This window comes from Drosophila takahashii, chromosome X (genome assembly GCF_030179915.1).
Source record: "Drosophila takahashii strain IR98-3 E-12201 chromosome X, DtakHiC1v2, whole genome shotgun sequence".
Lineage (NCBI taxonomy): Eukaryota > Metazoa > Arthropoda > Insecta > Diptera > Drosophilidae > Drosophila > Drosophila takahashii.
In genome coordinates this window covers 26,757,412-26,780,826 of record NC_091683.1, presented here as the reverse complement: position 1 = coordinate 26,780,826, position 23,415 = coordinate 26,757,412, and the positions used below count along the sequence as shown (strand labels likewise).

General features: G+C 32.2%; 1 long non-coding RNA gene across 2 annotated transcripts in view; it reads right to left on the bottom strand.

Annotated features, from left to right (window-relative positions):
* The window catches only part of LOC138913795 (uncharacterized), a 28,835-nt gene extending 11,873 nt beyond the window's left edge, over positions 1-16,962 (bottom strand). Inside the window, exon 1 of one of the 2 annotated variants that reach the window (XR_011419639.1) lies at positions 16,788-16,962. This is a non-coding gene — a long non-coding RNA (uncharacterized lncRNA). The remainder of the gene's footprint in view (positions 1-16,787) is intronic. The other variant, XR_011419638.1, reaches the window with a different exon arrangement.
* Positions 16,963-23,415: the final 6,453 nt, after the last annotated feature.

The window sequence follows — 23,415 nt, the reverse complement described above, 5'->3', positions numbered from 1 at the left end:
TGTTTCTAAAATGATCAACGTGACATCTGGAGTTCCTCAAGGTAGTCATTTAGGCCCTTTGCTGTTTACTTTGTTTATTAACGATCTTCCCTCTATCGTAGCTCATTCTCGTGTACTAATGTACGCTGACGATGTTAAGCTTTGTTTATCATATAAAGATGTAGGGTCCGGTTTCAACTTACAGTCAGATATTGATTGTTTTCAGGGATGGTGTGAGTACAACCTTTTAAATCTGAACTGCCTTAAATGCAACGTTATGACTTTTTATAGGGGCACTCCTACGTTTGTTAGTTATTCTCTTCAAAATACACCACTCGACCGTATATATTCAATTAACGATTTAGGTGTTCTTCTCGACCCAAAACTCAAATTTGATTGCCACATAATGGCCACTGTCAATAAAGCTATGAGTGTTTTAGGGTTTATAAAGCGTTGGTCAAAGGAATTTGATGACCCTTATACAACCAGATTATTATTTACCTCCCTTGTCCGTCCTATTTTGGAATATTGTTCTTCAGTTTGGAGGCCACAATATCAAGTGCACATCGACCGTATTGAGTCGGTGCAAAAAAAATTTCTTCTTTTTGCCCTTCGTAGTTTGAACTGGGATCAAAACGTAAGGCTACCTTCCTACCAGAGTAGATTACTATTGCTTAATTTACCTACACTTGAAAACCGTAGAATAATGCTTGGTACTATTTTTATGCAAAATTTTATAAGAGGTGATATTGATTCCGTAGAACTGGTAAACCGTTTAACTTTTAATGTTCCCGTTAGACTAACACCAAATTATTACCCTCTTAATTTGCCTCGATGTGCATCAAATTTTACTCTGCATGAGCCTTTTCGTGTCCTATGTAAAAATTATAACAATCTTTATCATTTAATTTGCACTTCAACATCTATCCCCGTATTAAAAACTAAAATTTTATCTCATTTGCTTCAATCTTTGTTGTTGTATTTGTAGTATTTGGTTTCATGTCTTTTCCTCGCGAACTCGCATTTTTGCCCTAATTGTTAAAGGGTCCCGCGCGTAACAAGCACGTGCTTGGTATCGTTGGGCCACTTGTTTGTACTGCTCGTAGTGCATCAACGTCCATCATATATAGATATGTTGGCATCAGTACGAAATATGCCCAATATACATACACCGGAGCCGCAGTACGAAAAATACCCAATATTTAGACGTCGTGGCCAAAAACATATATAGGGAGGCAGTGCTGGCCGACCGGTCGTATTGTTCAAAATTTATGTTTTTCATATTATTTTGGCAATGCTATATATATATTCAATTATAGCGATATGGAAATACCATATTATATGTATAAAGAAAAAAATGTATAATAAAATATACATTGACATACAAATATGGCTAGTTGTATGGATATGCCGTATTCATTATATGGATACGGCATATAGATTATATGGATATGACCAAAAAATAATTCATAAAGAAATTATATGAATATGGCAGAAATAATTGGTTATATTAATATGATCAAATATTACTTTATATAAAAAAGTGAATATCTTTGGTTGGGTGGCAAAGAGAATTAAATATGCCCGATATTTAATATTGCCCGATTCGTGGCCAAGAACTACTATAGGGTGAAGTGCTTGTCTGTTGGTCTATATATATACATATAATATTTTATGCGTACACATAATTATTATAGATAGTTAATATCTATCGTATGGGTGGCAAACGGAATTAAATAGTTTCGATATTTAGACGTCGTGACCAAAAACTACTATAGGATGGTCAGTGGTTGTCCACCAATTAATTATTGAACAAACCATATGAATATCATATGCTGTTGTCAATATAATGTATATCAATAATAATAAAAAATAAGGATGGTACAGTAAGTAGTCCATCTACTATTGAACAAAATATATTATAATATATACTTTTGTTATCAATAGAACAACATATATTAAAATCAAAATATTATCCGTATAAATTTGTTTCTTAAATGAAATTAAGACTTGGCTACGCGGTTAATATTATAAACCCATGATAATAAGGTGAAACAGAGGTCAAGTTTCTATTATATATAGAATAACAAATTGTTTCCGACTTTTATCGTTAATCTTTGGTGGCAGGTATATATGATAATTTATATTAAATTATTATATCCCCTGTCGTTTGGGCACAGAGTATCGCTTGCCGGTACAATGTGTTTACAAATAGCATTATAATAAAATATAATTGCAATATTAGTGATCAAAATAATTTCATATGCGCTCGGTTTTATATCATATATTACCAGAGAGTTATATGGAAAAGATAAATTTTAAATTTATCATCAAAATGCAAATGATTTAACTCAATATTTATATTGGTTAAACAAAAATTGTACATGTGTGGATACAATAATTATGTATGTTGAACAAAAATGATATTTTAGAATGAAATATATACGCATCAAGTTAGCAGAACAACTTTGGAAATTGCAATTTTTTTCTTATTGACAATTTGCCGTTATTTATCCGTAAATTATTCGTGAAACAATTAATTTTGCCGTCCAACTATTTTAAAAGTTTTAGGATGTTCTAACTTGATATCAAGTTAGCAGTACAACACCTTAAATGTTAACTTTTCCAAAATGTTTTTAAATGGGATTTTGCCGTTATTTATCCGTAAATTATTCGTGAAAGAAAAAATTTTGTCGCTCTTAATTTAAGATTTATTTTTTAAAAAAACATAGTTGTTCTGCTAAGTTGATATCAAGTTAGCAGTACAACTTTTCAAATGTTAACTTTTTCGAAATGTTTTTAGCTGACATTTTGCCGTTATTTATCCGTAGATTATTCGTGAAAGAAAAAATTTTGTCGCTCTTAATTTAAGATTTATTTTTTAAAAAAACATAGTTTTCTGCTAAGTTGATATCAAGTTAGCAGAACACCCCCACTAAAGTTCAAAATTACCGAAATCTTTTCTAATGGGAATTTGCCGTTATTTATCCGTAAATGATTCGCGTAAGAAAAAATTTAGTTGCTCTTGTTTTAACATTTTTTAATAATAGTTGTTCTGCTAACATATGTATGCACAACGCGGACGGTAGCAGAGCTCTGCTGACGTCGACGTCAAATGCGTAAAATTTCTGCGAATTCTGCGTCCTGGAGGTTTATTAATTTCTGCAGTGAGTCTGAGTCAATATTATTTACAGAATTACACAAAATCAAAAGTTAAAAATGTTAAAGCATGAAAAATGGATGTTGCTTCTCACAGAAGCAGAATTCGCAGAAATTTTACGCATTTGACGTCGACGTCAGCAGAGCTCTGCTACCGTTCGCGTTGTGCATACATATGTTAGCAGAACAACTATTATTAAAAAAAATGTTAAAACAAGAGCAACTAAATTTTTTCTTACGCGAATCACCCTGCAGGAAACGGAATCAGTTTTGGACTATTAAAATACTAGTTGGGTCAAGAAGGTTAACTAGTTCAAGTTATGTCCATTTCCTTGTAACGAAGTGGTCCATTTTTCATATGCTTGTCGTCGGAAACAACTAGTCCATTTGCTACTAGTTTTGCACTAGTTACTGTTAACCAATTTACGGTAACAGCTGTTAAACTACACTGAAAAAAATATTTTCACGAAAAAACTAAAAATTAATCTCTAAACCATCAAGTGATTGGATTTCACTAGTACTTGACGATGCCTAACTTGACGCACTCTTAATTTTGTATCCAATTAATAGGCGCGGTCCTTAGAGAATTTCTGATAATTATTATGTAATCAAATACAGTAAATGATAATTAAATGGAATTAAAACAAACTTACTTTTTTGAGGCAAGTCGCCCTCTCTAGGACTTGAACCCGGGACCTTTGGATTTGTAGACACAATAACTGATTGAGCCATACACGCATCACATTTTGTAATGCCCTAACAAGGTTTATGAATTTTAGTGTGACATAATTAAAAAACAGTGATTTTTTACATATATATTGCTTCGGACAGATTAAACAAAGTTTAAAATAAAATTAAAGCATCACCTAGCAAACAAAAAAAAATGTACAGAGACTGGGGATTGAACCGAGGACCTCGAGTGTTTGATTTGTTTAGTGTTAAATTTCCCAAGACATTTACACTCTAGGCTATATTTTTGGATCATATGTGTTTCATTTGCAACTAGTTAAATTCCAGTTACCTTTTAACTAGACCCTAACATGTATTTGTTCTACCAGTTAAATATTTTTAAGGTTTTTTTTGTCAGAAAGGTACTAGTCCGAGGCAAGTTTCCTTTTTACTAGTTTTGTATTAATCATTTTTTCGACTAGCACAAATTTTCTAGACCCTGTGTAGTCCAAATGCATTCAGACAAATTCCGGTTGCTTTATATTAGTTATTTAACTAGTTGTTTTTCAGACTAGTTCGCATTTTTCCTGCAGGGTAACGGCAAATTCCCATTAGAAAAGATTTCGGAAATTTTGAACTTTAGTGGTGGTGTTCTGCTAACTTAATATCAACTTAGCAGAAAACTATGTTTTTTTAAAAAATAAATCTTAAATTAAGAGCGACAAAATTTTTTCTTTCACGAATAATCTACGGATAAGTAACGGCAAAATGTCAGCTAAAAACATTTCGAAAAAGTTAACATTTGAAAAGTTGTACTGCTAACTTGATATCAACTTAGCAGAACAACTATGTTTTTTTTAAAAATAAATCTTAAATTAAGAGCGACCAAATTTTTTCTTTCACGAATAATTTACGGATAAATAACGGCAAAATCCCATTTAAAAACATTTTGGAAAAGTTAACATTTAAGGTGTTGTACTGCTAACTTGATATCAAGTTAGCAGAACATCCTATAACTTTTAAAATAGTTGAGCGGCAAAATTAATTGTTTCACGAATAATTTACGGATAAATAACGGCAAATTGTCAATAAGAAAAAAATTGCAATTTCCAAAGTTGTTCTGCTAACTTGATGCGTATCATTTATTTGGAATTTTTATCGTGACGTCATATGTGAGATTCGACGAGTTCGTCACATTACCCTACTCGTCAAATTACCCTACACTCCCCTATGTATGTACTTACATGAGTGATTTGTTTTGCGCGCGAATTTATAAAATGTATTATTTGTTGACACTTAAATTCCCGCCAAAAATCATTAGTTCGCTCGCAAAAAAAATCACACATGTAAGTACATAAAACATACATACATACATATTCATATGTAGAAGAGCATTGCCTGTATATACATACATAAAGTACATACATATGTACATATAGGCGGGAATTTAAGTGTCAACAAATAATACATTTTATAAATTCGCGCGCAAAACAAATCACTCATGCAAGTACATACATACATAAATATGTAAAAGGGCCCACCGGGAAAATTCCTCTGGAAAATAACATATTTTCAAGAGGTTTCTCCATAGAAGCGGAAGGGACTAAACCTCATTCACCCCTTACATTTCTTCCATCTCTGGTTTCAAAATACACGGGGGTGACACAAAAAGTAAGGGGGAAATGAGGTTTCTATCTGGATCTCTGGCAGAAGAATGCAGGACAAAATCCACTGGTTTTTCGACTTCCCGCATTATAGATTTTCCACACGTACCCAGTTATGGTTTTCCTCCACTTGCAATATCTGCTTTTCTACACCCTCCCAGTTTTGGTTTTTCCAGATCCTCGCAGTTTTGGTTTTGCACTGCTTTGCAGTATCTGATTTTCCACAATAAAAATCATGTTTTTTGTAATATTTGTTTGTGTATTTATTAATAATATTTACAATCGAAGCATTGGAACTACAAATTTTTAATGCCTGAAGCATTCGCGGGTTTTGCTTGGCCGAATGCAGTACTTAGATATCCATTTCTTGTCTGTCTTCTGAAAATATCAAACATAATTTAGATATGAATGTAAGACCAGGAATAATAATAAGAGTAATTACCATTATTAGGTCTCCGCACAAAATTAAAGGATCTCTCCAGAAATTATGCCTGGTTTGCCATGGCCGATCATTTACCCTCTGTTCAGTTGTTTTATGTCGGGTATCTATATCAAAAACTATGAGAAGAAAAAATAAAATATGACAAACGCAGGCGCAACACTTCTGGTCCCAAGAAGACTCAGTCGGCCTGGCTGAAATAAATGTAATATTTTGATTAAGTTAAACAACTAAGTTAGTACTGAAGTACTATTTATACAACCATTTAATGAACACCTCACACCATTTACCACTGGTAAAGATTAAAAACATTTCAAGTGTCACTGAAATGCAGAATTTGTGTTGAAGATAGCATCCGGAGGCGTATATTTATTAATGGCGAAAATATCTGTGATACTAACCTTTGTAACGCTGAAATAAAGGTTATAAAAAGACAAAATTCATTTTATCACTCACCTTTTTATTGTTTTTTAGATTAAAATTAACTATTTTCACTTTTTTTCACTTTTTCCAACAAATTTAAAAATGATGTGACCCTGCATTATATTCTTGATAATACCATACAAAATGCAGATAACTGTGGTGTAAATTTCGTTGTAAAGTTGGGTCACACTTTGGCGCCGAATAAATATTTAAACAATACTTTTCAGGGACCGTAATCATTAAAGGTTACGTATAATATAGGTATATTAGGCATTTTTCGTGTTATCAATACCACCAACACGAATTTTTATATTTTAACAACACTTAAATATGTCTTAGGCCACGATCTGACGATCAAATTATTTTATTTCACAGAAAATGTTTAAAAATGTAAAAAACAACAATAGTTTTCTTTGTAATTTAATGTAATTCCTTGATAAATGTTATCAAATATTTTAATCGTCTTACCGTGGCTTTTCTCTATAATTTGGTTGAATCCCACATTCATCCTTATTATTATTTGAAAAATGTTGAGTAAAATAAATTAATATTATCATTATAGACATTATGATAATAATGTTATATAGTTTAATTTTTTTGATTAACAATTATTAATATTTTTTCTACGACTTTTAAAATTACTAAAAATTAAAACTAAATGTGAGATCAAGTCTTTTGGTTTTGGTGTAAATCATAGGATTTTTGAATATTATAAGTTGGTGATTTTTTTGTTTAAAAATATTATAATCGTAGTGCCAAAGAAATCACACAGCGCATAAATGGCCTGATATTGATGCTACTCAGAAACCCACCCTCATTTAGCGCTCAGAAATTATCTATCCCTACACCGCCGCCTGCAAAAAGGAACAGGATTTCAAGAACACAAAAACCAACTTTTCACATTCCCGCTGGGGGCATCCCACAGGGAAAGTGAGAAGGTGGTTCTTTGTGTGCTGAAAATCCTGTTCCTTTTAGCAGAAAGTGTTGGAAATCCTGTATCTTTCAGCAGGCGACGGTGTAGGGAAAATGTAAATTCCCTAGGAAAACCACATAGAAACCTCATTTCCCCCTTACTTTTTGTGTCACCCCCGTGTATTTTGAAACCAGAGACGGAAGAAATGTAAGGGGTAAATGAGGTTTTGTCCCTTCCGCTTGTATGGAGAAACCTCATGAAAATATCATATTTTCCAGAGGAATGTTCCCGCTGGGATTGCCTGTATGTACCCTGCAGGAAAAATGCGAACTAGTCTGAAAAACAACTAGTTAAATAACTAATATAAAGAAACCGGAATTTGTCTGAATGCATTTGGACTACACAGAATCTAGCAAATTTGTGCTAGTCGAAAAAATGATTAATACAAAACTAGTAAAAAATAAACTTGTCTCGGACTAGTACCTTTCTGACAAAAAAAACCTTAAAAATATTTAACTGGTAGAACAAATACATGTTAGGGTCTAGTTAAAAGGCAACTGGAATTTAACTAGTTGCAAATGAAACACATATGATCCAAAAATATAGCCTAGAGGGTAAATGTCTTGGGAAATTTAACAATAAACAAATCAAACACTCGAGGTCCTCGGTTCAATCCCCAGTCTCTGTACATTTTTTTTTGTTTTTTGTTTGCTAGGAGATGCTTTAGTTTTATTTTAAACTTTGTTTAATCTGTCCGAGGCAATATATATGTGAAAAATCACTGTTTATGAATTATGTCACACTAAAATTCATAAACCTTTTTAGGGTATTACAAAATGTGATGCGTGTATGGCTCAATCAGTTAGTGTGCCTACAAATCCAAAGGTCCCGGGTTCAAGTCCTAGAGAGGGCGACTTGCCTCAAAAAAAGTAAGTTTGTTTTAATTCCATTTAATTATAATTTACTGTATTTGATTACATAATAATTATCAGAAATTCTCTAAGGACCGCGCCTATTGATTGGATACTAAATTAGGAGAGCGTCAAGTTAGGCATCGTCAAGTACTAGTGAAATTCAATCACTTGATGGTTTAGAGATTATTTTTAATTTTTTCGTGAAAATATTTTTTTGAGTGTAGTTTAACAGCTGTAACTATAAATTGGTTAACAGTCACTAGTGCAAAACTAGTAGCAAATGGACTAGTTGTTTCCGACGACAAGCATATGAAAAATGGACCACTTCGTTACAAGGAAATGGACATAACTTGAACTAGTTAACCCTTTTGACCCAACTAGTATTTTAATAGTCCAAAACTGATTCCGTTTCCTGCAGGGTACTTTTGTATGCATGGCTCAGGTTTAATTTTTAAATTTTTAAACATTCAAAAATTACTCCACTTTTAAGAATCTTTTTCATTAATCACTTTATAATAAATCATTTTGGTACTTCATTGCCTGTATGTACATAGTGCTTTATTATTATAATTTATTATTTTTTATTATTATTTTTTTTTGCAGAAGAAGGAAGGCGAGGGAAATTTTAATGTAAGTGCTATAATAATTACCTGATTTTATTTAATATAATATGTCAATATTTTCATAATAGGTTGACGTTTCAACGATTTTATTGGAATCGAAAAACGGGAAACATATATTATCCCAATTCGCCCAGGAACGAACCCTAGGCTCTAAATATCGAAAGTGCTTAAGCCAAACAATAGTGGAGCACCTCTTGTCAGAAGAGATAAAAGTGTCGCAACGGCTTTTTTCTGAAATTGCTGAACAAATAACACAATTATTTGACTCCGAAATTAAAGTAAGTAAAGTTATTGCATTTATATACATATATACAAAAAAAATTAAATATGTAACGAAAATCTGGCAAAATGAAATCAATTATGTATACTAATAAAAAACGTAGTAAATCCATTTCGCTTTGATTTTCATCCATTGTGCCTTTTTTTAAATTTAAATATGAAAATATTACATTTATCAATTATAGTTAATTTTTAAAACTTTAAACTTTGATTTAATTATAAAAATCTTTTTTTTAATCCAGTATTATTATTTATATTTTCTAAATATTTACCTTCGATAAATTTATCATTCAATATAATTATAATTTTTTTTTTTATTTGATTTAAATTATTAATCGGAATCTTTGCTATTAAAATGCAATTACTTATTTTTTTCTATTCTATTTTTAGTGTAACATATTTCATTAAAAATAAAGGTAAAAAACCAAAAGGCTTGTTATATCAAAAATTTTACAACCTTAAATCGAAGATTAAGATTGGCCTGGTTAACCAACCTTTAAGTAAAACCAACGAGTTCCATGAAAACGAAGGTAATTATTTTACTTCTATGAAAAAAATTACTATTTCTAAAATACTGCTTTTCTTTCATAGATTTATTTGAAGTATCCAAACATTGGCTTCGGTATAACGTCGAGCCCATCACTGAAGTTCTTGCCAAGTGGGAGCTCATTTTCAATCAGCGGATTTCGTACTTTAAGTCTTCAGTGGATATTTGGTGGATATTTTCAGAGAATTTCCGATTCTTTGCCAATCATTTGGACACATTTTGGTAAGTTAGAAAATTTGAAAAAATAGTACACGGTATATACATTAAAAATGTCTTTTGGTTACGATCAGTAGTTGGGCATGCGAGCTTGTGCCAAATTAAAATGATTTACACTGGTTAACAAAATCCGCAAATTTCTACAGCTAAAATCCTTTTAGATTTTGTAGCTTTAAGTTCTATTCTTTTTTTGTCGACCTGTGTTTAGTATCAGTCTGTTTTTGTCGAACTGTGTTTAGTATAAATAATAAATGATTTTAAAATACTTAAATTTTTTATTTAAACAGATTGAATCGGATTTTAGGCGATTATTCCCAGAAAATGCAGACCTGCTCTTGAACAACTGGAATTCGTTTAAGAAAAATATTATACCATTGTTTAGAAATAACATTTCACACAAAAAGTGTTTATCAGTATTAAAAAAAATGAAGTCGGATGATGATGGTGAGTAACAAGATACAACCCTAGTCAAAAGTATTTTCACAATGAATGTTAACTGTACTCATATTTTGAACTTATATTTTGAACTGCCCCAGAAAAAAGTTCAAAAATTGACTTTCACAAAACATTTTCTAATCAAGGTATCAAGTGTATACAAATAAAAATGAATTTTATTATATGCGTACTAAAACATTTATAATATTTTTTCAGATGTTCCTGATGCTCTTATATGCTTTCTTCTGCCAGCGCTCCTAGTACCCTCGGCCAGAGGAAAAAGGAAGAACGGTTCCCAGGGGTCCAAATATTCAATCGAAGACGCCAGAAACGAATTTTTAACGTGGAAGCCTAACCTATCGGAGCTGCAATCAGTCATAAAAACCGAGGTCGACGAAGCCTTCGTCCTCAAAAAGCGGTATCAACCAAAAATCTGTTGTATTGGTAGTTCTCCTTTCGCGTTAAAGAAATTTTATGTACACACGTCAGGCGTTTTTTACGAATTTGATAACATTGTATCAAGCCTTAACGCGTGTTTTCACACTGGTAAAAAAAAAATGGTAAATGTCACTATTTAACCATTGTTTCAATTATTTTTCCCAGCGAAATAGATCCTAACATGAAAATAGTAAAATCGCATATGGCGCATAGTTAATAATGTTTTAAATATTTTTATAGTAAATTCAAAGATTTTTGTATTTGATTTGACTCTTTTTTTTCACCCAGAATCTTGGAATTATAATTTACAAATTTGTTTTTTTTTTCGCATGAGCGCCTAAAATATTTACCTTAATTAAGAGAATGGAGTTATTTATTGTCATTACAATCAAAAATATTATTGTGAACTTAAAAGAGCATTCTGCCTCGATAGGAAATAACATGGGCATGGCTCAGGGGTCAAGGGCTAGGTTCTGATACTATTTTGTGCTCGGGAGTACCAGGTTCAAGTCCCGCTGACACCACAACTTATTTTTTTTTTTTAGTAATTAGTAATCTTTAAACTTTTTTAGTACAATATTGCTTTTAGAAATGTTAAATATGCTTCTTAAAAACTTTTTACTCACACTCTGCCTCAGACGGGTTTCGAACCGGGGTCCTCTCGCATCAGAGGTAGATGCCTTACCCATTGATCCATCGCACCATGTTACGCGCGAGTGGATAAGTTCAACTTAAATGTAAAGTTAACACAATCCATAACACATATAACTTTTTAAAACTAAAAATGCTACTTTTCACTTATACATTTTATGGAAATTTAATTTAATATTATTTGAATCTTGACTTTCAAAATAATTGTGTAAAATAAACTTTTTATTCAAAATAAATCGTTTATATTCCGGATAAGCTGCAAAAGTATTTAATCGGATCATAAAAATACATTGATTATACTATGTATATAACTAACTATTTATAATTATAAAAACTACTATTGCGACTTTGGGTTTCAACATCAGTATTATCGTTTCAAATATAATTCCCTTCGATTTAATTATTTTTATATTTGAACGAAGGTTTAAATATGCTTTTTATTAAAATCAATGATTTATTTATTTGATTTAACTATGAAAAGTAGTAAATGAAATCAACTAAAAAAATATTTGATTTTACTATGCGTTTTTTTTACCAGTGCAGTTGTTTCACGCTTTAAATATTGAATACCCCGAGGAAGCCTCTCTTGTTTGGACTCTAATACAGAAACATTTGTTTTAGATAGATCTCGATGTCGATTTGAAAAGCAGGGCTTTATCAGAGCTTTTAAATGACCTTAAAAATTAATTCTCGTTTTCTTAAATTACGCAATTTGAGATTGCTCGATTCATTTAATTTAATTTTTTTTAATTCATTTACCACCCAAGTTAACAAACATTGAAGAAAAACAAACTTGAAGTATACAAACATTGAACAACAATTAAAAAAATCTTGAAGTAAACAAAAATTTAAAAAAAAACTTTAAGTAAACCAACTTAAAAAAAAAAAAATTAATACGTTTTCAAACGAGCTTGAAATCAACAATATTTTTGGTTTTCTTAAAGTCAAGGTCAACGTAAGTACAATAACATTATAAACCAAATTTTTCTAAATTTTTTGGAAAAATGGAATTAATTTGCAAGCTTTGTAGCAGTACATTTTCAAATAAAAAAGATTTTTTGAAACATATGCAAACCATTCACACAAGCTCGCTCGATTTATTTCTTAGTTTACCATGCGGAGTTCCAAAGTGCTCACAATTTTTTTCAGATTTGTATTCCTTGTCGAAACACGTAAAATTAGAGATTGCTCGTTTGCCTCGCATAGATCCATCCAATATAGCAAGCTGTAATTGGTCCAGTTCAAACGGCGATCATATATCAACTTTAAATTATGCGCCTTTCGTTCCTTCAGTCAATGCCCCGCTGCCTGTCAGTGACTTAGTAACAGACTCAATTGACCATTTCGAATTACCATCTACCTCAGCCACAGCTTTAGAATGTCATCAAAGAGTAAAGAATGCTATTACATTAACGTTGGACATATCTTCTGATATGAAAACGCCACGGCAGGACACTTTTAAAGTTCACAAAAAAATAAAGAGACACCTAACAGCACCACTTACAGATAAGCTTGAGGCAGTGCTCAAAAAAATGAAGTCTGATGGAAGTTCGATTGCAGTAATGGAAGATATTATGATGGACGTTGATGCACTACGAGCAGTACAAACAAGTGGCCCAACGATACCAAGCACGTGCTTGTTACGCGCGGGACCCTTTAACAATTAGGGCAAAAATTCGAGGAAATTAGGTTCGCGAGGAAAAAACATGAAACCAAATACTACAATAAAGATTGAAGCAATTGAGATAAAATTTTAGTTTTTAATACGGGGATAGATGTTGAAGTGCAAATTAAATGATAAAGATTGTTATAATTTTTACATAGGACACGAAGAGGCTCATGCAGAGTAAAATTTGATGCACATCGAGGCAAATTAAGAGGGTAATAATTTGGTGTTAGTCTAACGGGAACATTAAAAGTTAAACGGTTTACCAGTTCTACGGAATCAATATCACCTCTTATAAGATTTTGCATAAAAATAGTACCAAGCTTTATTCTACGGTTTTCAAGTGTAGGTAAATTAAGCAATAGTAATCTACTCTGGTAGGAAGGTAGCTTTACGTTTTGATCGCAGTTCAAACTACGAAGGGCAAAAAGAAGAAATTTTTTTTGCACCGACTCAATACGGTCGATGTGCACTTGATATTGTGAACTCCAAACTGAAGAACAATATTCCAAAATAGGACGGACAAGGGAGGTAAATAATAATCTGGTTGTATAAGGGTCATCAAATTCCTTTGACCAACGCTTTATAAACCCAAAAACACTCATAGCTTTATTGACAGTGGCCATTATGTGGCAATCAAATTTGAGTTTTGGGTCGAGAAGAACACCTAAATCGTTAATTGAATATATACGGTCGAGTGGTGTATTTTGAAGAGAATAACTAACAAACGTAGGAGTGCCCCTATAAAAAGTCATAACGTTGCATTTAAGGCAGTTCAGATTTAAAAGGTTGTACTCACACCATCCCTGAAAACAATCAATATCTGACTGTAAGTTGAAACCGGACCCTACATCTTTATATGATAAACAAAGCTTAACATCGTCAGCGTACATTAGTACACGAGAATGAGCTACGATAGAGGAAAGATCGTTAATAAACAAAGTAAACAGCAAAGGGCCTAAATGACTACCTTGAGGAACTCCAGATGTCACGTTGATCATTTTAGAAACAGCGCTCTTAAATATAACCCTCTGAGTCCTACCATTAAAGTAACTTGAAATCCAAGTTAATAGATTACATGGGAACCCAAGCTGATCTAATTTGAATAAAAGGAGAGAGTGGTTAACAGAGTCAAAGGCCTTACTAAAATCTGTATATATAACGTCAGTCTGCATGTTATTCTTATATCCATTTATTACAATAGATGATAATTTAAGAAGGTTGGTGGTGGTCGATCTTCGCTTAACAAAACCATGCTGACACGGTGATATTAGCGAGGAACATTAATGCTGCAAATGAGAAGTAATAATACATTCAAATGCTTTAGGAATTGCCGACAATTTAGAAATGCCTCTATAATTCTGGGCATCCGCCTTCGCACCCTTTTTGTGGAGTGGAATAATGAAAGAGTCCTTCCAGATAGTTGAAAAAACTGATGATGAAATAGACAAATGAAAAAGTTTAAGAATTTACAAATGGTTTAAGCACAAAACTTAAGCACACTCCCAGGGAGTCCATCAGGACCGGGAGAATACGTTGGCGTTGTTGTTGCTAAATCCTTTAAAAGAGAACTTTCGGTAATTACAGGGGTGAAAATACAATTAGCCCTATTTAAGTGGTTAGGGAGATAGGGTTTGACCAAGCAGCCGAACTATAAGTAGTTTGGAAAAACTCGGCAAATAAATCCGCAATTTCAGAATCCGACGATGCCTCTTTTGAGTTTAAACGTACCGATGAAGGCAATGCCGAAGACATACGCTTGGCATTAACGAAGTTATAAAACTGCTTCGGATCATTTAAAAACTCGAATTTACATCGATTTAAATATATGGAATAGCAATGACTGTTGAGAACATTAAAATCTGAACGAGCCACAACATATTTCGCAAAATCAGATGGCTTTCCCGTTTTTTTATACTTTTTATAAGTGTTGGATTTAAGATTTTTAAGTCTTTGAAGCTCATTGTTAAACCAAGGAGGCCTGTTTAGCTTCGGAGGAAGACTGTCAGGCACGCATTCGTCAAAAAAAGTGTTTAAAACGCTATAGAAAAGTTCAATTGCACTGTCAATATCCATGCAATTGTACAAATCAGTCCAATTATATTGAGAAATCATGTAGTTTAGTTTATTATAGTCACATTTACGAAAGCATCTCCTTTTAGTTTGAGGAACTAAAGGAGAAAGGGTATCAGTACAGGGGAGGCCAATTGTCAATTCCAAAGTTGGATGATATCGGTCTTCAGGTACAACAAGTGCGTCAATTCTAGCTACAGTGACTTCATGCGGATCTAAAACAAAGACTAGATCTAATTGTCTATTTAATGAATTTCGTATAAAGCTTACTTGCTGTAACGATAATTCTAAAAGGCCATCCACAAAATCATGGGCGGATAAAGGAGTAGCGACAAGTGAGTCAGTGGGAAGAGACCAAGAGATATTTGGGAGATTAAAGTTACCCAAAACAATCAAAAGGTCTCTGTTGGAAAGAAAGGATAGAACAGATTTTATAGCAGACAGATGGTGCTCATAAATTATTAAATCAGAGCCAGGAGGAATATAAGAGCAGGTTACAAAAATAGATAAGGATTGAATGGAAACTTTGACACTAACAAATTCAATATCGTTAGGGATATGAATGTTAAGCCTCTCCGATGTTAAACTAGAGGTAACGGCAATCAGAACACCACCACCCCTACGCGGGGAGCGATCGGTCCTGTAGGTGTTAAAGTTCATTGACAAAACTTCAGAGTCAGATATCTCCGGTTTCAGCCAAGTCTCCGTAAAAGCCAAAATATCTTCAGTAAATGCAGAGGAGTCAGCATAAAGCTTTGGTAGCTTCATATTTAGTCCTCTAACATTTTGATAAGCCAAAAATAAACCTGTTAGTTTTTTGGCACAGTGGAAGGCCTATTATTAGGCACAGTGGAAAGCCGATTATTAGGCACAGTGGGAGGCCTGTTATTTGTTCTCGGTTTATTGGGAACAAATTCTTTTATTACCAAATCATCATTAAGCCAAAAGCTTTCAGAAAGTAGTACATTAAACACATCAGGCGGAGCAAATATTTTAAAAGATAGGATATCTTCTTACGTACGAAAATCGAAATTGTTCAACTTCAATGTCCTCGGATGGGAATTTTTCACGTATGAATTCCATAACATCCTCAGATTTGGTATCCGCGGTAAATCTAGAAACAAACAATTGCTTCCTATGTGGAACAACTGAAAGTTTCTTACGCCCCCCAGCAGCAGTCTGAACCTCACTCGGCTGGGACCCAGAAGCGGTTCCTACTGCATCTACGCCCAGCACCGACTTCTGTGCCTCAGGTTGGCATCCAGAAACAGGGTCACCTCCGGAACTGGCTGTTACCATAGGCACAGGTGGCTCGCTTACCCCTGTGCCGACCGGAACTGCTGCAGCTACCGAGTTCAATGTTTTGTTTTGTTTCACGGTCTTATTAACCGCCCCTGAGCTGGCTTTTTTCCGTTTAGGCGACTCGGTTAATAATAATTTCTTATTATTAAATTGGTCGCAAACTGAGTTGAACCCGTCATTGAGCTGTGTGAAAACTCGTGAAAGGTTCAATAGTCCGTCTCGAGTCTGCCCCATAAAGCTGCTCATTTCGACTGTCATTTCCTTGCAGGACTCACATGCCCACATGAGACCGGTACGCATTTCAATGAAGTCTTTAACTCTGCCAGTAAATCCTGCACATTTGACGTGCATGACCGAATCGCAGAGCCAGCAGATAATAAAAGAATCTTTGGTTGACATCGGAAGAGCACAACTTTTCTTTATACAGATAAGGGCCATTTTATAGGAAAAAAAGATTATTCAAAGAAATAGAAAATAAAATGTGGAAAATATACCTCGAGTAAATTTGGCACTGGGATCAAATTCCAAAACCGCAAAAAACACAAAACACAAAAGTATAAGAGCGCGAGATCGCGAATTAAGTCGAGAGCAAGAGAGCGCGAGAGAAAAAGTGTTCAATCGACTGAACGTGGCTTGTGGGGCACCAACAACAAAACGAACGAACAGTTACAATGTAAAGCGAGAGAGAGAGAGACTATGAGAAAAGCACCCAAGAGTCTACAAGAAATTTGGCAGATTCCGAGAGAGCGAAATTACAGTTATAATAGAGCGGAATAGAGAGAGAGAAAAAGAGAGAGAATACAAGAGCAAATTTAGAGAGTGCAAAATAACACCAACAAAGCCAAGATATTAAACAAATCTAATGGAAATTGTTAAAATAACTAAAACCACATACCCGTTAAACAGGGAGATCTATTTAAAACACTAACGCGATTGTTAGGCAAACTTTGTTAGTAAGCTGAACACAAAACACTTGCGAAAAAATCACAAAAATAAATCAAAAACTCAGAGCACAGGTAAACACAACCGTTCACAAGCGACGCTAAATCGATTATATGAAGGAGGTTATTAATTTTTGTAGTGATCCATTTAAAAACGTTGGTAGTGAATATTTGTTCCTTGAGAAGCTGAAATCGATGGAAATCGATCGGTAGGGACATCGAGTTGCCTATTTAAGCTTGTGGAACTTTTTATACGGCTTAAAACGGATGGAGTGGTAGTTAACGTTAACGGCGAAAGAAAAACTATTCATTTTGTATTGGGGTTAATTCTTGGAGACTATCTGGGATTGAACAGCATTCTGGGATTTACATCTTCGTTCTCATCTACGTTTTTTTGTAGGTTTTGCAAAATTAGCAAGGAAATGTCAGGCACGTCATATATTGAAGACATACAACATTTAAGAAATGAACATAATAACCAAGAAGACCTTGCCATAAATGACGTATCCTTAACTGGAATTAGAACCGATTGTATTTTCAACAAGTTAGAACATTTTTCTGCCGTTTCGAACTTTAGCGTGGATATATTGCATGATGTGTTTGAAGGTGTAGTTAGATATGACCTCTGCCACATAATAATGCATTACATTAATAACAAACATTTTGATTTAGAATTATTAAATATTCGTAAATCTTGTTTTGAATACGGTCAATCTGAGATTGGAAATATCTTTCCCAGTTTGCAAATAAACCACATAAAAAAATTTAATCTAAAAGCCACAGCTAGAGAAATTCTGACATTCATATCCTTTTTCCCTCTTATGGTAGGCGACTTAGTTCCCTCTAATGATAGGGTATAGCAATTTGTGAAAAATTTGTTGAAACTTATTGATAACACTAGTTTACAAAATAATATTCTTGGTTTGCTCCCCAGCAATTGATGGCAAATTCTGTTAGTGTTGGACCCCTAGATCACGAAAATAGCATTAATTTTTTTTTTCGATGGCACAGTTTTTTTTTAAAGATTTTTTAAAGTTTGAAATGTTAAATTTCGGACTTTTTTCGAATTTTTTCTTATATCCCGGCAGATATCCACCCGATTGGGCCAGTTTTAGTTTTATTTTAAAGTCAATAGATCAGAGCTTAACTTTGCCATACAGATCAATATGATTGGATAACTAATGGCAGCGCAGAAGCTCGGCAAAGATGAAAAATGTGTTTTTTGGTCGACTGTAAGTCGGCTGTATATATAGTCAAAACTCGAAATAAATCCGTTGAAAAATCGTAATGGTTACAAACTTAAAGTTTACATCCTACCGAATAAAACAAGCCGGATATGGCCCAAATCCATGGAAAACTGGATTTATGGTGGATTTTTAAAGTTCGGATTTTTCCACTTTTTTCGGTTGACAGAGTCCAAATTTAAGATTTATCATAGGCGGCGACATGTAAACAAAAATGAGTGGTGACGGCAGCCGGGTCAAAAATAGCTAAATTTAAAAGCTAGAAAATTATAAAATAAATTTAAGTTCTGAAAAGTCCTTTAAAATATAAAATTGCTTGCGTTATGACTGTGAGTATTTTTAATTAAGTACTATCCATTTGGATAAATTATTCTTATGAAAAAAGTAACCTTGATTTCAAAAACTAAATTCACTTTAATAATTTTCTAGCTTTTAAATATCTGATTCAGCTATTTAGTGACCCGGCTGCCGTCACCACTCATTTTTGTTTACATGTCGCCGCCTATGATAAATCTTAAATTTGGACTCTGTCAACCGAAAAAAGTGGAAAAATCCGAACTTTAAAAATCCACCATAAATCCAGTTTTCCATGGATTTGGGCCATATCCGGCTTGTTTTATTCGGTAGGATGTAAACTTTAAGTTTGTATCCATTACGATTTTTCAACGGATTTATTTCGAGTTTTGACTATATATACAGCCGACTTACAGTCGACCAAAAAACACATTTTTCATCTTTGCCGAGCTTCTGCGCTGCCATTAGTTATCCAATCATATTGATCTGTATGGCAAAGTTAAGCTCTGATCTATTGACTTTAAAATAAAACTAAAACTGGCCCAATCGGGTGGATATCTGCCGGGATATAAGAAGAAATTCGAAAAAAGTCCGAAATTTAACATTTCAAACTTTAAAAAATCTTAAAAAAAAAACTGTGCCATCGAAAAAAATTAATGCTATTTTCGTGATCTAGGGGTCTAACACTAACAGAATTTGCCATCAATTGCTGGGGAGCATTTCGGCTGTAAACTAGTGTAATGTAACACTTTCAGAATATACTTCCAATGATTTAGTTAATTTAAAAGAAATTATACGTTTTCATAACAAGGAATACCCCACTTTATTTCATGATAATTTAATGCCGAAGCATCATTTTTTGAATCATTATTGCAAAATAATTGAGGATACTGGACTGCTAAAATACCTACGGACCTTTCTATTTGAGGCAAAACATAAAAGTCTTAAATCATACGCTAAAAACATAACGTCAAGGCAAAACATTGTTAAATCTTTATCAATCAAGCTCTCTATAAACTTTGCTAACTTTATAGACAATTTTAATATTAAAAAAATTACAGAGAGCAAAACAAAATGCTCAGTATGGAATACCCCGTTTGCAAATGAAATAAAAAACTTTTTTCCAAGCGTAGAAGATGCCGAATGTTACTCCTACATCAAAATGAGAACTATTTCGTTTAAAAATAGCTGCATAATTTTTTTTGTCTTCAACAGAAATTAAATTTTATGAAACCAAGCAGATATTAAAGGTAGTTTTTTGTTTCTTTTGTTTGCAACTTGAGACTGCGTTTTGTAATCACCTTATGTCGAATGAAGTTCAAAAGTCCTTGGGTTATTCAATAATTAAATTAAGTGAATTAAATACACCACCTATAATAACACATAAGCTTAATAATAAATTTTACCTTAGGCCAAAATTTTATTTTTAAAAATGTTAAATGTTAAGTGTTAAATGTTAGAAATGTAATTAAATATATGATAGAAAATAAAAAAAATATATACATTTTGTTTTTTATTTTAAGGGTTAATGTAAAATTTCCTTTCAATAAATATTATTTCTTAGATCAAGAAATTACATTTCTTAAATCAAAAAATTACTTTTCTTGTTTTAAGAAATATTTTTTTTTGTTTTAATGGTGGCTTTCTAAAAAACCCTTTCTTGTTTTAAGAAATTTAATTTCTTGAAACAAGAAACAAACCACGTTTGAAACAAGAATAGCCTTTCTTGTTTTAAGAAATATTTTTTCTTGTTTTAATGGTGGCTTTCTAAAAAACCCTTTCTTGTTTTAAGAAATTTAATTTCTTGAAACAAGAAATATTTTTTCTTGTTTTAATGGTGCCTTTCAAAAAAAACTATTTCTTGAAACAAAGGTGAGGTTGCCATTGGCAAAAATTCAAGAAAGAATTTTCTAGATTTTAAGGAAATTCTTCGATTTTTTTTTATGAGTGTGCGGATCGTCCACAGGTGGCTATGTAGATCCGATTTTTATGAAACCAAGTTTAGTCAATTTCAATACAAACATTTATGTAAAAGCAGCATGTGATCGAAGCATTACTTTTTCAGATACACAATTCGCACCAGGTTTCGAGAAAAACGCATTTAAAGTTATGATATATATTTACTTCATAAGAAAGTTGGGTGCCGTCATACTGGTATAAGTTCCAAAATAGCTCGAATTTCTTCGTGAAACTTTCATGTCACATTTATTAGGAGTTATTCTATCAATTTAAATAGGCTTGTCATCGGCAACAACTAGTTCATTTGTTACCAGTTTGACACTAGTTGCTGTTAACCAATTTACGGTACGGTAATTATATCTTAAATCATTGGTTTTCACTCGTACTTGAAGATGTTTAATTTGACGCTCTCCTATTGGTAGTCGCGGTCTGTAATGGAATTAAACCCAAATTTCTTTGAGACAAGTGGACCTCTCTAAGACTCGAACCGGGCACCTTTGGCAAGGACTATGAATTTTAGTTTAATATATTTTTGAAACAGTGCTTTTTCACATATGGGCCGTTCTTTTACAAACCGAACAGATTTGGCCAAAAAAAAAATTTCACATTTTTGATTTGCCTGAAACTTTTTTTACACGTACTATTCGGAAAATAAGTAAACACGTGTATCAGGATTTGACCGAAAAAAAATTATTTTCCTAGTTAGAATTTTTTTAAGTGTGCCAAAAATTGTCAAATTTGAAAAAGTACCCTCTCATTGAAAATCTGTATCTCCGGTTATATGAATCCAATTGACTTCATGTCTTTTGCATTAATTCCTCTAAAACCTCTCCTTTCAAAATAAAATTTATTAAAAAAAAAAAATTTTTTAATTTCTTAAAAATAAAAACAAAATAAGATTTAAAAAAATTTTTTAACTATTGCCCCCACAAAAAAAAAATAAATTTTTTATTTTAATACTTGCGTCATATTGTTAGTTACAATCGGTTTTTGTAAAAAGTTGGAGCCACTTTTAGTTTTTAAAATATCGAATTTGTTTTAGCAAGGCCTCGGCTTTTTTCTATGAAAAAACGTCGCAGCAAGTAGATCTACTCTCTCACTCTTATCGGATCCTAATGGAATTTATGTTTTCTCATTGTTTACTAGTCCTTTAACAATTGTTAATGATTAAAAGTTAAGTTTTAAGTTTTTTGACAATTTCTGAATGACAAAAAGTAAAAAGTCATTTTTTAATCAATTAAAAACTTACAACTATTTATTTAACCGTCTATTTAATAAACAATAATTTTAAATTTATTTTATTTATTATTTTTTTATATTATGTAATTTATTAAACATTTTTAAATATTTATTTTTAAATTTAAAAAAAAAATTAATTAAATTTTATAATTTTTTATTTTTATTAAATAAATTTTTTTAAAAACTTAAAAAAAAATATTTAAAAATGTTTAATAAATTGCATAATATAAAAAAATAATAAATAAAATAAATTTAAAATTATTGTTTATTAAATAGACGGTTAAATAAATAGTTGTAAGTTTTTAATTGATTAAAAAATGACTTTTTACTTTTTGTCATTCAGAAATTGTCAAAAAACTTAAAACTTAACTTTTAATCATTAACAATTGTTAAAGGACTAGTAAACAATGAGAAAACATAAATTCCATTAGGATCCGATAAGAGTGAGAGAGTAGATCTACTTGCTGCGACGTTTTTTCATAGAAAAAAGCCGAGGCCTTGCTAAAACAAATTCGATATTTTAAAAACTAAAAGTGGCTCCAACTTTTTACAAAAACCGATTGTAACTAACAATATGACGCAAGTATTAAAATAAAAAAATTTTTTTTTTTTTTTGGGGGCAATAGTTAAAAAATTTTTTTAAATCTTGTTTTGTTTTTATTTTTAAGAAATTAAAAAAATTTTTTTTTAAATAAATTTTATTTTGAAAGGAGAGGTTTTAGAGGAATTAATGCAAAAGACATGAAGTCAATTGGATTCATATAACCGGAGATACAGATTTTCAATGAGAGGGTACTTTTTCAAATTTGACAATTTTTGGCACACTTAAAAAAATTCTAACTAGGAAAATAATTTTTTTTCGGTCAAATCCTGATACACGTGTTTACTTATTTTCCGAATAGTAAGTGTAAAAAAAGTTTCAGGCAAATCAAAAATGTGAGCCAATAAAAGGTGTTCGGTTTGTAAAAGAACCGCCCATATGTATATATTTCGTCCAAAAGATTAAACTAAGTTTAAAATAAAGCTATAGCATAACCGAGAAAAAAAATTCAAAGACTGGGAATGACCTCTTCAGTTTGATTTGCTTGGTATTAGATTTCCCCAGACATTTACACTCATATGTAGTTCAATTGGAACTAGATAAATTCTAGATTTTTTATTTGTATTTGTTCATGTATTTGTTCTAAATTGTCCGAGACAATTTTTGAAACAGGGCCTTTGATATTAGGCTTGACCTACACTATCACATAAAAATGCCTAAAAAGATGTCATGAAAATTCAGTTTTGAGTAATTTCCAGAAAAAAAGTAAAAGTCTAAATAATTGAAACTAATAAACCCTTCTGTAAT